At 37.7% G+C, this 12,988-nt stretch overlaps 1 protein-coding gene across 1 annotated transcript in view; it reads left to right on the top strand.

Moving 5' to 3' along the window:
- The window catches only part of PEX6 (peroxisomal biogenesis factor 6), a 737,640-nt gene that overhangs the window by 696,145 nt on the left and 28,507 nt on the right, over window positions 1–12,988 (top strand). The window lies entirely within an intron of this gene.

Below are 12,988 nucleotides of genomic sequence, written 5' to 3'. Positions count from 1 at the left end.
TATGGCAGAATTGCCGTTCTTGTGTAATACAAGGTGCTATGCAAGCTGGAAAATAATTGCAGGCAGGTATATAAGCAGTCGACAGCAGTGTATTGCATAAAATACCCAACAAACAGCAGTGTTACCTAGAAAACTGAAGCATAGTATGGTTGCTATTTAAGCAGCTGTGACCAGTAAACCATTCAAATGCATTGCACCACGTTCTTTGCTTTTGTACTTCACAAAATGATCAAGGAAAAACAACTGAAGTCAGACAGCTGCAAGAAGTCAGATATTAGATTACAGATGCACAATATTAAGTGGCTTCATGGGAGAATGCACTCCATGTAAAAACTGGTTTGTGTAGATAAAATAAAATGAAAATGGAAGCACCGAGTGGCAGACAAAATGCATGGTATAAGGGCTCTGATTAACGATTAAAAAACATTCCTCGCACATGAAAAAAAAAAAAGATTTAGAACTCGTACAACCAATCCCGCAATAAAATAATGTAAATTCTTACCCTTTAGCAAATAGCAGAGCAATAGATACTGGCTCATGAAGAAAAGGTTTGTGAAAGTCTGATGGGAAAATGGTCTCTGCAGGCAGCACCAGCAAAGAAAGGAAGTTCCATACTTAATGGAGTTGCTATTAAACACTTTATGGGCGTGGGAAGGACTATGGAGCTGTGACTCATAGAATGGGTGGGTCTATCATTTGTTCAATGGAGTGCAAATACAGTGGTGCTGATGTCAGTTTGGGGGTGAGGGTACTTTGGAGCAAACTACAGCTGATTTGTAGCAGTCCTGCCCATCAGAGTTTTAGGGACTCCAGCAAGCTTTTCCATAGCGCGAGAGTTGTTTGTTAAAAGTGAAACCATTACAGAATGGTAAGGTTCTGTCCTGTTTTTTAAAAACGTTTGGATTAATAGTATTTGCATGCTCCAGTACTCATTGTTTTTAGCAGGATTGGTAAACAGGGAGAAAAAGTGCAGAAATGTTGAGCCCTTTGGGATAGAATGCCATTGTTCTCCTTTAAAGCCTTTCTGTGTTTTATAAAGAAAATAGCCACTGCTGCTGTACATCCTAGCAAGACCCAGCATTATCTGGCAGGTAGCGCAGAGGATTAAGGCTCCACACTGCTAATGAGCTGCTTTCTGTAATGAAAGATGCACTCTTTGATCCCTTGTTCTTTCTTTTGCCTGCACTGTGATTCTTAGCAAGTCACTTAACTTGTCAGTTCTCCCAGGGCAACTCTGAAAAGGGACGCTTGTGTCCAGTGGGCTTACCTAGTTAACAAATGTGTAAAATAAAAAATGTGGAGCCTTTTAATTGTGCTTATCTCTAGAATGCATGAAAGAACGGTGTAGTTCAAGCACTCGGCTTCTTGGAGTATTTAGAAGTATCAGTATTTTCAGCTCATCTTGTTCAGCCAGCTACTGCACAGCTTTTTCTGTGTGGCTGAAATACATGAGTCAGCATGAGCAACCAGGTGTTTTCAATGTACTAAGTAGCATATAGACTAAATTGTTATTTTGCTGACTAGCTCTATAACTGTGGTCCAGGTTATTTGTGAGTGGAGTCCAGTTGACCAGTCTGCCTATTCTTTTAATCAGCAGAAGGTTATTGCAGTATGTTTTTGATAATCTGTTTATAGCGGTGTATATTTAAGTATTGTCTATCCAAGCTGTAGTTGAAATGGGTCCTTCAGCATCTCTCCACTGCCCTGCCTAATGTACTTAATAGGTAGTTGGATGATAGGAATGTCATCTTGTGATGCTTTTGTATACCTTAGCTTCTTTCTCTATTCATAAACCCATCAATTTCACTCTGAAAAATCTAGATAACGACCAGACATATTGACTTAGGAGGATAAAACCCCAGACTATGATCCAAGTGACCCGAATTTGGTTATTGAGTCAGGCCACGGAGAAGCTGGAGTGGAGTGTTGAGGGAAGATGAGGCAGTGATAAGGGTATACCTGCTCACATTTCTGTGTGCTAGTAGAAATGGGAAGCATGTGTCATAAAGCACTCTTCATGTTGGAATTCCTGGTGGAGAACAGGGATTCCTCAATAGTGGTGTCTAAAAGGGGCAGGGCCAACTTAATGTCATATGCAGAGGCATGGTCATATTTTGGAAAAGACCCTTTTCATGTCATTCCTTGGACACTTACCGGCATGGGCAGGGAATGTAGTTTCTAAATAACATAAAAGAAAAAAAATGTCTTTAGCATGGATACCAGCAACACACTACTAGCTCACCTGACAGTCATCCCAGGGAGTAAATACACTGAAGGGCTGCCATCCCAGGAAGTGAATGAATCTGTGTGGTGACCAAGGGAGGGCGTGATGGTCAGCAGAACAACAGGAATGGCAAGAATATAAAACACCACGTTATCATGAAAACTTCAGAATGCCTCTCTGTTGTACTAAAAACCAAATAAATGAAGCTGAAAAACTATACTTTAATAACTTTCAGAATAATAGTAAACACAACCCTAAAAAATTCTGGACAGCCATTAAAGATATTTTGCATCCTGGCCATAAATTCAACCCTAACCCCTTCCCCAGTTATTCAACACTCGGGACCACAAAACAATTCAGTACTTATTTCATAGATAGTGCAGCATCTCTAACCAAGGATTGCCCAACATCTTATCCTAACCGTAGCCATCAGCCTTGATCACCATATCCACTTTCACCTTCAAACCTGTGCCTGCATCCTGTATAAAACTACTCTTAAGCAAATTCAAACCATGCTGTACTTCAGCTGATGACTTTCCAAGCAAGTACCTTAAAGTAGCAGCCAATAACATTGTCTATCCAGTCTGTCATTATAAATAGGTCAGTCCATTTACAGAGCCAAAAACGTTCTCACTGGCGCATCTAAAACTACACTTGCCAATGCGTATCTCCTCCCCACACTTCTTTATGGTGCTTCCATCCGTACTAACCTCCAAGCTTTACAAAAATAAAAAATTGAACAATGCTATAACAAAGTTGCTAAATTTGCAGTAAATACCCCTTTCAAAACCCATCACTGTATAGTACTACCACATCAGTTTACATAAACACAACTTCTTACTACTTACAAAATTATCCAGCAGCCAGCTGCTTGTCCAGTACAAAATAACATTCTACACAGCTGTGATAACATTCAGTCATTATGTACCAATGATCAAAAACTCCTGTCTGTCCTCAGACCTATCAGATCTGGCGGGCATTGTCTATACTCATACCATGTTGTTAAGGCATGGAACTCCTTACCTGTATCTGTCAGGTCAATACCCCCCTACCTTCTATCCTTCAAAACCATTCTGAAAGACTTCTAACCAAAAACTGTCTCTGTTCTTGCTTAGCACCAGGATGAACTAGATCACTAAAAATGAACAAGTACCTATTCATAACTTACACCTCCTTAAGCTCCCTTCTTCACTCACTTTCCTTACTTCTGCCGGCTTCTATCCCCTGACTTTCTGTCTAAATATGCTAAATAAAGCCTGCTTTTCTGTCACTTCATATTGCAGTTCCTGTTTGTATTATACTAGCTTACAGTTTCTCTATAAATGGACTAAAATTTCTCAAAATATTAAATCATTGTCATGTAACTTGTATCTATTCTTAACCAATATTTCCATCTTAGGTCTAATTTGGTGTAGTTATTTAAACTTTAGATGTTTTTTGTATTATTTTAGAAGATAGTAAAATTATTGTTCTTAAAATACACCAAAGCCAAGCAGGCGAACCAACCGGTAATGTTCCAATAGTGCTCCAATAATAATGACCAATTCGGTAAAAATACTTTAATACAGGAACATGCGATACAGCAGCAACAACAGACTGAAATCCAAACATAGCAGCAGTAACAGGTTAAGCGCTTTCTCCTGGTGTCAGTACCAGGCTTTTTCAGAACACTTTGAGCCAAAAACAATTTTATTTATTATTTTATTTTTATTTTTTATTTTACATTTGTTGACCTGGCTAGTCCAGCTGGATATATGTCCATTTTCAGTGGAGGCCCGGGGAGAAAAGTTCCACAAATTACAACAACATAAAAGGTCAAGACAAAGACAATAACAGTATAATTTGGTACATAAGTTTTAACAATTATAGTACAAGCCTAAGATTATATATTTTATATTTCAGTAGGAAAAAGGAAAAATTTATCTAAGAATAGATGAATAAGACTAATACATTTGTATTAGAAATGGTGTAGTACAAATCTTTATAACATATTACAAAATTAGATACACCTAGTAATTTATGATAAGAGATACTGAGGTCTCACAAAAACCTAAGAAAGAAAAACACTAGAGATCAATAGATAGAGTATAGAAGAACAGCAAACAAGGATGGATTTCTAGTGTTATTTAACACATAGGTTGTGATACTATATGAAGGTGTTTGATCATTCCACTGTATATACTTATTTACATGAGAAAAAATCCTAAGGAAGGTTAAGCTCACTAAAAATTAGTGAGACAACACAAGATCATGATGGGCTAGGAATTGTGGTTGTCTAGTTAATAGTTAGGTACTTAGTTTGGGTTAACACAGGGGCATAGCCAGTGTGATTTGAGGTAGGGTTTAAGCTTGCTTTTAAATAAGCTGACAGAGGATATTGAGGTTAGCTGGCTTGGGAGGATGTTCCAGGCTTTACCTACTGTATTGGAGAACAAGGTGTCACCAGCTAAGTTGTTGGATTTTGATATTTGTACAAGTAGGTTATTAGCTGAGCGTAAGGTCTTGAGGTTATTATAGGGGATGACTAGGGATGTAAGTATGGGTATATTTTGAGGTAAATACAGGATCTTATGGGCTACTATTAATTGATTGAAAAGTATTAAATTTGGCAGCTCTAACCATCCTAACTGATTCAGATTGATACAGTGATGAGTTCTATAGGAGGACCCAGCTGCAAATCTGGCAATATTGTTGTAGGAGGATGTAAGTTTACTCAGATTACTTCTACATATTTTGGTATAGATAGGGGAGGCATAGAGCAAGGTAGAGATGAGGTGGGTACGAGCAATAGTAACCCTGGCTGGAGGTGTAAGAAAGGGTTTTATTCTATAGAGGGAACCTAGTTTCTTGTTTACTATTTTTATGGTGTTATTAATGTGAGGTTCAAAGGACAAGTTGTTATCTATTAGTACCCGAGTAGTTTGGTGGTTGGTGCGTGAGATATTATAGTTGCATCATTTGAAGTAATAGTAAAGTTAAGTGGGGAGGTTCTGCGGGTGGGGGTAAATAGTAGCATTTTGTTTTTTGGGGTTAAGGATAAGACGTCTTTGTAGGAGCCAGTTTTCAACTGTACTAAAGGTCATTTGGGTTAGTGACTGAAGTTCTGATTGAGAAGCAGCAGCGCATATGAGTGTGGAGTCGTCAGCGTATTGGATACAGTCAGCTTGAGGAATTACAGAATGAAGGTCATTTGTAAAGATGGAGAAGAGTAATGGGCCTAATATAGATCCTTGCGGGACCCCTAGAGTGACTGGGACGTGGGAAGATAAAGTATTTTCCCATAGTACAGCCTGTTGCCTGTTATGTAGGTATGATTGGAACCACTGTATAGTATGGTTGTCCAATGACAGGTTTTGAGTGTGTCTATAAGGAGGTGGTGATTCACCATGTCAAATGCTTTGGACAGATCAATAAAACAGCTGAGGATAGAGTATCAATATTACGATTGCTGTTAATATGGTTAGTGAAGGATAAGAGAGCAGAGGTGGTGCTATGAAATGGTCTAAAGCCATGTTGACAGGGTGCTAATAAATTGTGATCGAGTAGGTAGGTTAACAGTTGTATGTGTATACATTTCTCCATTATTTTTGCCAAAGGAGATAGAATAGCTATGGGCCTATAATTGGACAACTCTTTGGAGTTACCGCCCTTATGCAGGGGAATTATGTGAGAGACTTTCCAGATTAGGGGAATAGATCCTTCAGAAATAGTTCTGTTAATGAGGATGGATATGGGGTAGGCTATGACTTTAGCAGCTTTTGCAGGTATTCTGCAGGTAATTTATCAGCAGAGAGAGTAGTGGGTTTAAGTTTCTGTATGAGGTTACAGATAAGTGAAGTGGGCACTGGCTGAAAATGAAATTGATGAGAATTATTGGTAAAGGTTGTGGCAGAGCCTGGGATGCTAGGGGATAGCTGGTTGGCTAGGGATTGTATGGTTTCAGTGAAAAAAGTATTAAATGAGTCTGCTATTTGGATGGGATTGTTTTGATCAGAGCCAGAGGGAGAGGGAGTACTTGAGCATCCAGGGTGTAGGAGGTTATTGATACCTCGCCAGAATTTTTGGGGATTATTTTGGTTGGTTTGTTGTAGTTGGTAGTAGTAGTTTCTTTTATCGGCTAATATGGCTTTTTTGTTTCATTTCTTAGCTGTCTGAATTGCAGGTGGTCTGAGGAGCTTTTTGTTGAGCGCCATTTGGCCCATTGTTTATTTCTTTGGAGGATTTTTGTTTGGTCGTTTTGGTGAGCCATGGTGCCGGTTTGGTTCTAATTCTAACTTTGCGTAATGGGGCATGGCTGTCTAAAATGGTTAGAAATTTAGAGTTAAAGTATTTCACAGCATTATCTATTGGGAGGTATTTCAGGGGTGACCAGTCACAGGTGACTAGTTCAGCTTGAAAGTGAGCAGGGTTAAAATTTTTGGTAGTGCGAATAGTTCTACAGATGGCAGAGTTTAGGATGACAGTTTTTGTTCTGATTAAATAGGTAAGCAAGTGATCACTTATGTCCTCAGGGAGGGTGCCTGTTTTATAGTTTAGTTGGGGGGTATTAGTGAGTATCCAGTCAAGGGTACTAGTTTTGTTGTTAGTTTTATTGGTGCGGGTTGGGGATGTTATAGTTTGGGTAAAACCATATAAGTTGATATGAGTAGAAGGCTGCTCAGATATACAGGAGTTCCAGTTAATGTTAAAATCTCCAAGTATAATGGTTTCTTGGGGTAGTTACTTGAGAGCCAGCTGAGGATAGCCTCTAATGTGTTGATGTTATTGCCTGGGGGAAGATAGACACATGATAGATATATGGCTTTGCTTTTGTTAAGCTGAACCTTAGTTAGAAGAATTTCTGCATTGTTGCAAAGAGGAGGTTTGGAGTCTAACAAGGTAACTTGTAATCCATTCTTATAAAGTATGGCTACACCTCCTCCTTTTTTAGTGTTACGGTCACGTCTTATGATATTATAGCCAGGGGGTAGAACTGCACTGTCTTGTATTGATGGATTAAGCCATGTTTCAGACAGACAGAGGATGTCAAAGGAATAAACATCAATAAGGGCATGCAGGTGAGCTATTTTGTTATTGATGCTACGAATATTAAGATGAGCTATCAGGAGAGAGTTGGGGGGCTTGGTAAGTGTCTGTGTGATTGAATTTGTTGGTGTATCAGGCTGTGTAGCTGTGATAGTGGTAGGACCTGGGTTAGGGTGTATATCACCATCTAACAGGGAGTGGACCTGAACTTTTAGGATGAGTTGTAGAAGTTTAAAAATTAGGTTCTTATTTTTTCTAGCTAGTGGGTTACATTGAGAGATGTGATGGAGTCTATGAAATATGGCTGCTGAGTACTTAGCTGAGCTGGGGAGGTTGCTAACACTATGAGTGGAGCTGGGGGTAAGGACAGAGGTGTGTGTGATGTGGGTATGCAGTCCTAGGAATCTATGGTGTTCGTAGAGAGTAAGTAGATAGGGAATGATAAGTATAATTAGGAGTAGTAATAAAGGTAAGGGTTTACAGGATCCTTGAGCCATTTGTTTAGGTTAAGGTGGTTAAATGTAGGGATATTTGTGGATAGAGTGGTAGGGTAATGGATAAAGGTAAATGAGTGATGGTTCTTTAAGGGGGAGGAGATAGGGGTAAAGTGAGAATATAATAGAGGTAATAGCACTTTAAGGGGAGGAGTTAGAGGTTGGTCCTAATGCATAGGGGTGTGGCAGTTAGAGTATAAGTGTAGGACCACTGGGGCGGGTGGGATTTGGGGGCAGGGTAGGGGAGCGGAGTGAGCCACAGAGGAGTTCACCCTAGGAAAACAATCAGAGGAGCAGTAAGCAAAGTTAAGTAAAGCAGCAGAGGGTAAGGTGACACAATGCCTTGATAATAGAATATGCAGAGAGGGTTGGCAGTGAAGAATATTAGAAGAAAGAAAGAATAGAGTGGGAGTATTAGCTCTTCCAGAATATTAGAATCCAAGAGCCTGTAAGTTACTTAAAATTGGAGTCAGAATGGTGGTCTAAAGGAAACTATTGCCCTCTAGTGGACAAAAGCTGTATAGCAGAGGCAATATATACTGAGAAAAGAGTGCAGGGCAGTAAGTATGCTATAGAGGATTGAAGAGGAAGAACAGTAAAAATACTTGTAGTCTAAGAAGGGAAGGGGTGACAGGTATGGGAGCAGATAGTAAAGGCTGCCGGCTGTCCTGGCTGGTGAAAGTAAACTTACAACCTAGGATATCTCACACTAATTGTCTTAAGACTTTGGTTTAAAGTACGTACTTTACTTATAATTAAATTCCCTTGGGGACTGTAGCAGAGGGGAGGAAAGGTTCAGTTCCTTTGTTAGGGGAAACCGCAGTGTGTTGAGGAGAATAGTTGTTTTCAGCACGCAGGGCAAGTTCTCCTTAATACTGGGAAACCAGGTTGAGCAGCTGGAAGTATAAAGGGAAAGAGAGACAGTGGTAAGACACACAGAGAGATAAAAAAATAGACAGTTACACAGGCTTATTAAGTAGTAACTTGAGCATAGAACAGAGATTAACTTGCATAGTAAAACAGTCTTGACTGCACATATTACAATGTCTCTATCAGTGATAATATTCAAGCAAGACACTTATAAAAGCAATATAGTTCAGGAGCAATAAAGGTTAAACTCTTCTATGACTCAGTCAAAGATTACATTCAGCAAGACACTTGTTAAAACAGCATATCTCTGAAACAATAAGGTTCAACTCGTCTTATAACTCTCTATCATGTTTGCATTTGTTATTTGTATAGATAGATAGATATTTTTGTTTTAGAAAGGTAGGCTTCTAATTTGTCCTCCTTATTTGCACACATCATTGTTAATTAGGCTAGTCAGTATAAGGTGCTTGGGCAGAGGAGGCTGTGATTTCTGTCATATGTATAGTAATAGTATGCAATAGGAAATACTGCTCTATATAACTATACAGTGGTAAACAATAGCTCTGCACATCCATACGATGGTGAAAAGCAGAAACATAAACTCTATACAGCAACCTTAGCTGTCTTTATAGGTCTGAAACAACACTAGAATGCTTGTAGTCATTAGCGTTGTTAGTGTACAAAGAACGCCATGATTCCAGTCTAATATATAACTATATTATGTAACAAGAGCGGTTTATAGTTGTAGTATTCGACAAGAGGTTAGTTCTTATAAATCATACATTGTCCAAAAACAGAGTCTGTAGCTCTATGTAGTGACTATAGTAGTCGTAAAAGGTCCAAAGCAACACTTAAACGCTATTAGTTGATGGCGTAGTTAGCATGCCACAAAAGCATACAGTCTATCTGGTGCTACAAAGTTCCTGAAAACTACTCTACCAGATCAACTAAAAAGGCTACATAAAAGGCTACACAGTAAACACGCTATCATTTAGGTTGCATGTTAAGATAATCCATTTAGCATATAAGCAGAGCTGTAGAGTATTCTAACCGTGACTTTGTTCACACCTGAACTCCATGTGCAGAAGCATGCCAAAACAGCTGGGGATAGTACACGCTACGCAGGTTCTCAACACAGTTATTTACAAACCTGTCCTGCATGCAATTAGTACTTTACTAGAATATCATCAGCATGGTTTAACAATTCTGAACAGGACAAAAAGAAAGCTTACCTAAAAACCCTATTTACTCCACTGCCAGGACCAAACAGCACCCTAAGGCTAATTAGGAGAATAAAGATGGCGTCCTGAGGGAGAAGGTATATTTATAAGGTAAGTGATGTCATAGAGGGGGGAGGGCAAGAAGAGTAAGCATAGCTACAGGTAATGCGCTTAAATAGTTTTCAATTCGTCATGTGACCCCCCCACCCTCGTTATACAACAATGATGCAAATATTTACAGATGAAAGCTAAAATTATTAGTTTCAAATAAATCTTGATAGTAGTAAATGCATGAAAAAATCCACCGAAAAAGAACGACATATTTAAAACATATTAAAATTTTCACCTTACAGTGCAAAAGAGACCTGGAACCACGTAAAATAACTTTTATTAAAAAACATTACTTGAAAATCAAAAAATAAGTCTTGTATTTATCAAAAAATGACCAAATGTAAAAAACTGTACTCTCATAATACCAGAAAATAGTAAAATATTAAACTACTACTTTATCATAGTCTGGCAGCTCTTAATTTGAGAACACTACTGATGTTAATGTTATCGTTTAACCCTGGAGCTTTCCCTGCATCCAGTTTTAGTTGCCAAAGCAACTCTCTGTACTCTAATTTCGATTCCCAGTTACCACTCCTAGGGTCCAGTTCCACTTGTTCCCAAACAAAGAACTTTAAAACCATATTGGTGCAAATTAGGGAGTGTTTATAAAAGGCATTGGTCTCTTTTCTTTTACTGACATCGTACAAATGTTCATAAACCCTTCTATTAAAATGCCTTTCTGTTTTCCCTATATAAAAACTGGAACATGTTTCACACATGCCCAGGTATACCACACCTTTTGATTTACAATTAAAATATTGAGAAGGTCTTATATTAAATTTCCTAGAAGGAATATATAAGGAAACTTGATTTAGCATGTAGAGACATTGATAACATGCCCCACATTTATAAGTGCCTTTATTTTTTCTATTGTCACATGTCAAATTTCTAGTTCCCCTTTCCATATACTCCTTAAGGTTCATGTCTCTCTTTCTAACAAAACTGGGTTGAACAGGTAAATATTCAGATATCCCTTCATTCACTCTTAATACATGCAAGAATCTGTTAACAATCCTTTCCACTTCAGATGAAGACTCTGAAAAAGTATGGATGAACACTCCAGTCTTACAATCAAAATTAAGGCAAGAATTCTTCATATTAATTATGCCTGTACCAATAAGGGGATAAAATTTATTATTCCTGTTCTCCAATACGTCATTAACAACCTGATCTATAAGTTGTTCAGGATAACCCCTTTCTAAAAATAGATTTTTAATAAATTCCACTTCTGTAAGGAATTCATCTATCCTGCTTGTCATTCTTGAAGCCCTGATTATTTGTCCTTTCACTATGCCCTTATTTGATAAAAGGGATGACCACTATCAAAGTGCAAATACATGTTTGAAAAAGTCTTTTTGCAAAATATTTTAGACTGAAAACAATTATTTGTAAAATCTTTATATAAGGTGATATCCAAATAATCTAAGCTTTCCTCTCCAGTATTAATGGTGAATCTTAAGAATTCTGTAGTTTCATAAATATAAACAAAAAAATTATCCAATTTTTCCTTAGTTCCTTTCCATAACAAACAAATGTCATCTAGAAATCTAGTGTATTGAATAATATGTTCTTTCCACCCTGTGTCTAGAATAAATTTCTTTTCCCAGTAATACAACACACAGTTGGCATACAAGGGGGCACAAGATGCCCCCATAGCTACCCCTTTCTTTTGGTGGTAGTATTCGCCATTAAAATATAACAAATTATTTTTGAGAACAATTTCAATTAATTCGATCACCAAATTAATAGATTTATTATCTAAACCTGATTCCCTTACAAGAACATTAGAAAACCATTCTAATCCCTCCCCATGGGGAATACTTGGAAAAAGTTCAATAACATCTATGGTTACCATTAACAAGTTCTTGTCAAATAATTTTTTGTTGATATTTTTCAAAAACTCCCACGAGTCTTTGCAAATATGTTGTATTGAACCTACAAACTTTTTAACTGTAGTGTCCACATATATAGCTAAAGGCTCCGTGATACCCCCTGCGCCCGCTACTATAGGTCTAAACTTCATATTTTCTATCCCCTTGTGTGTCTTGGGGATACCAAAAATTGTAGGTATTTTTGGTTTATCAACCAACAAAAAGTTATACAATTTTTCATTAATTATGCCTTGTAATAAATGATCATATAAATAATATTTTATTTTGGCATAAGTTATGTTTATCTCATTCCGAGAAACAGATTCATATTGGTCATTGTCCTGTAAAATATTATGCATGTAAATCTCATAGTCACTGTTATACATCAAAACTACCCCCCCCCCCCCTTATCAGGTTTCATAACTCTACACATATTTTCATTAAGGGACAACAAAAGTTCCTTGTCATCTTTGGACTTGGCTTTGGCAACTAAAACTGGATGCAGGGAAAGCTTCAGGGTTAAACGATAACGTTAACATCAGTAGTGTTCTCAAATTAAGAGCTGCCAGACTATGATAAAGTAGTAGTTTATTATTTTACTATTTTCTGGTATTATAAGAGTGCAGTGTTTTTTTTTACATTTGGTCATTTTTTGATAAATACAAGACTTATTTTTTGATTTTCAAGTAATGTTTTTTAATAAAAGTTATTTTACGTGGTTCCAGTTCTCTTTTGCACTGTAAGGTGCAAGTTTTAATATGTTTTAAATATGTCGTTCTTTTTCGGTGGATTTTTTCATGCATTTACTACTATCAAGATTTATTTGAAACTAATAATTTTAACTTCCATCTGTAAATATTTGCATCATTGTTGTATAACGAGGGTGGGGGGTCCCTTGACGAATTGAAAACTATTTAAGCGCATTGTTTTTGGCTCAAAGTGTTCTGAAGCCTGGTATTGACACCAGGAGAAAGCACTTAACCTGTTACTGCTGCTGTGTTTGGATTTCAGTCTGTTGTTGCTGCTGTATCGCATGTTCCTGTATTAAAGTATTTTTACCGAATTGGACATTATTATTGGAGCACTTTTGGAACATTACCGGTTGGTTCGCCTGCTTGGCTTTGGTGTTTTTTGCAGTACTGTGCTCTTTTGTGTTGTTCTGATTGTTCTTAA

Source organism: Protopterus annectens, chromosome 1.part0 (genome assembly GCF_019279795.1).
Source record: "Protopterus annectens isolate FY-2018-M chromosome 1.part0, PAN1.0, whole genome shotgun sequence".
Classification (NCBI taxonomy): domain Eukaryota; kingdom Metazoa; phylum Chordata; order Ceratodontiformes; family Protopteridae; genus Protopterus; species Protopterus annectens.
The sequence above is the reverse complement of the archived record's forward strand: the minus strand, read 5'-3'. Positions and strand labels throughout refer to the sequence as shown.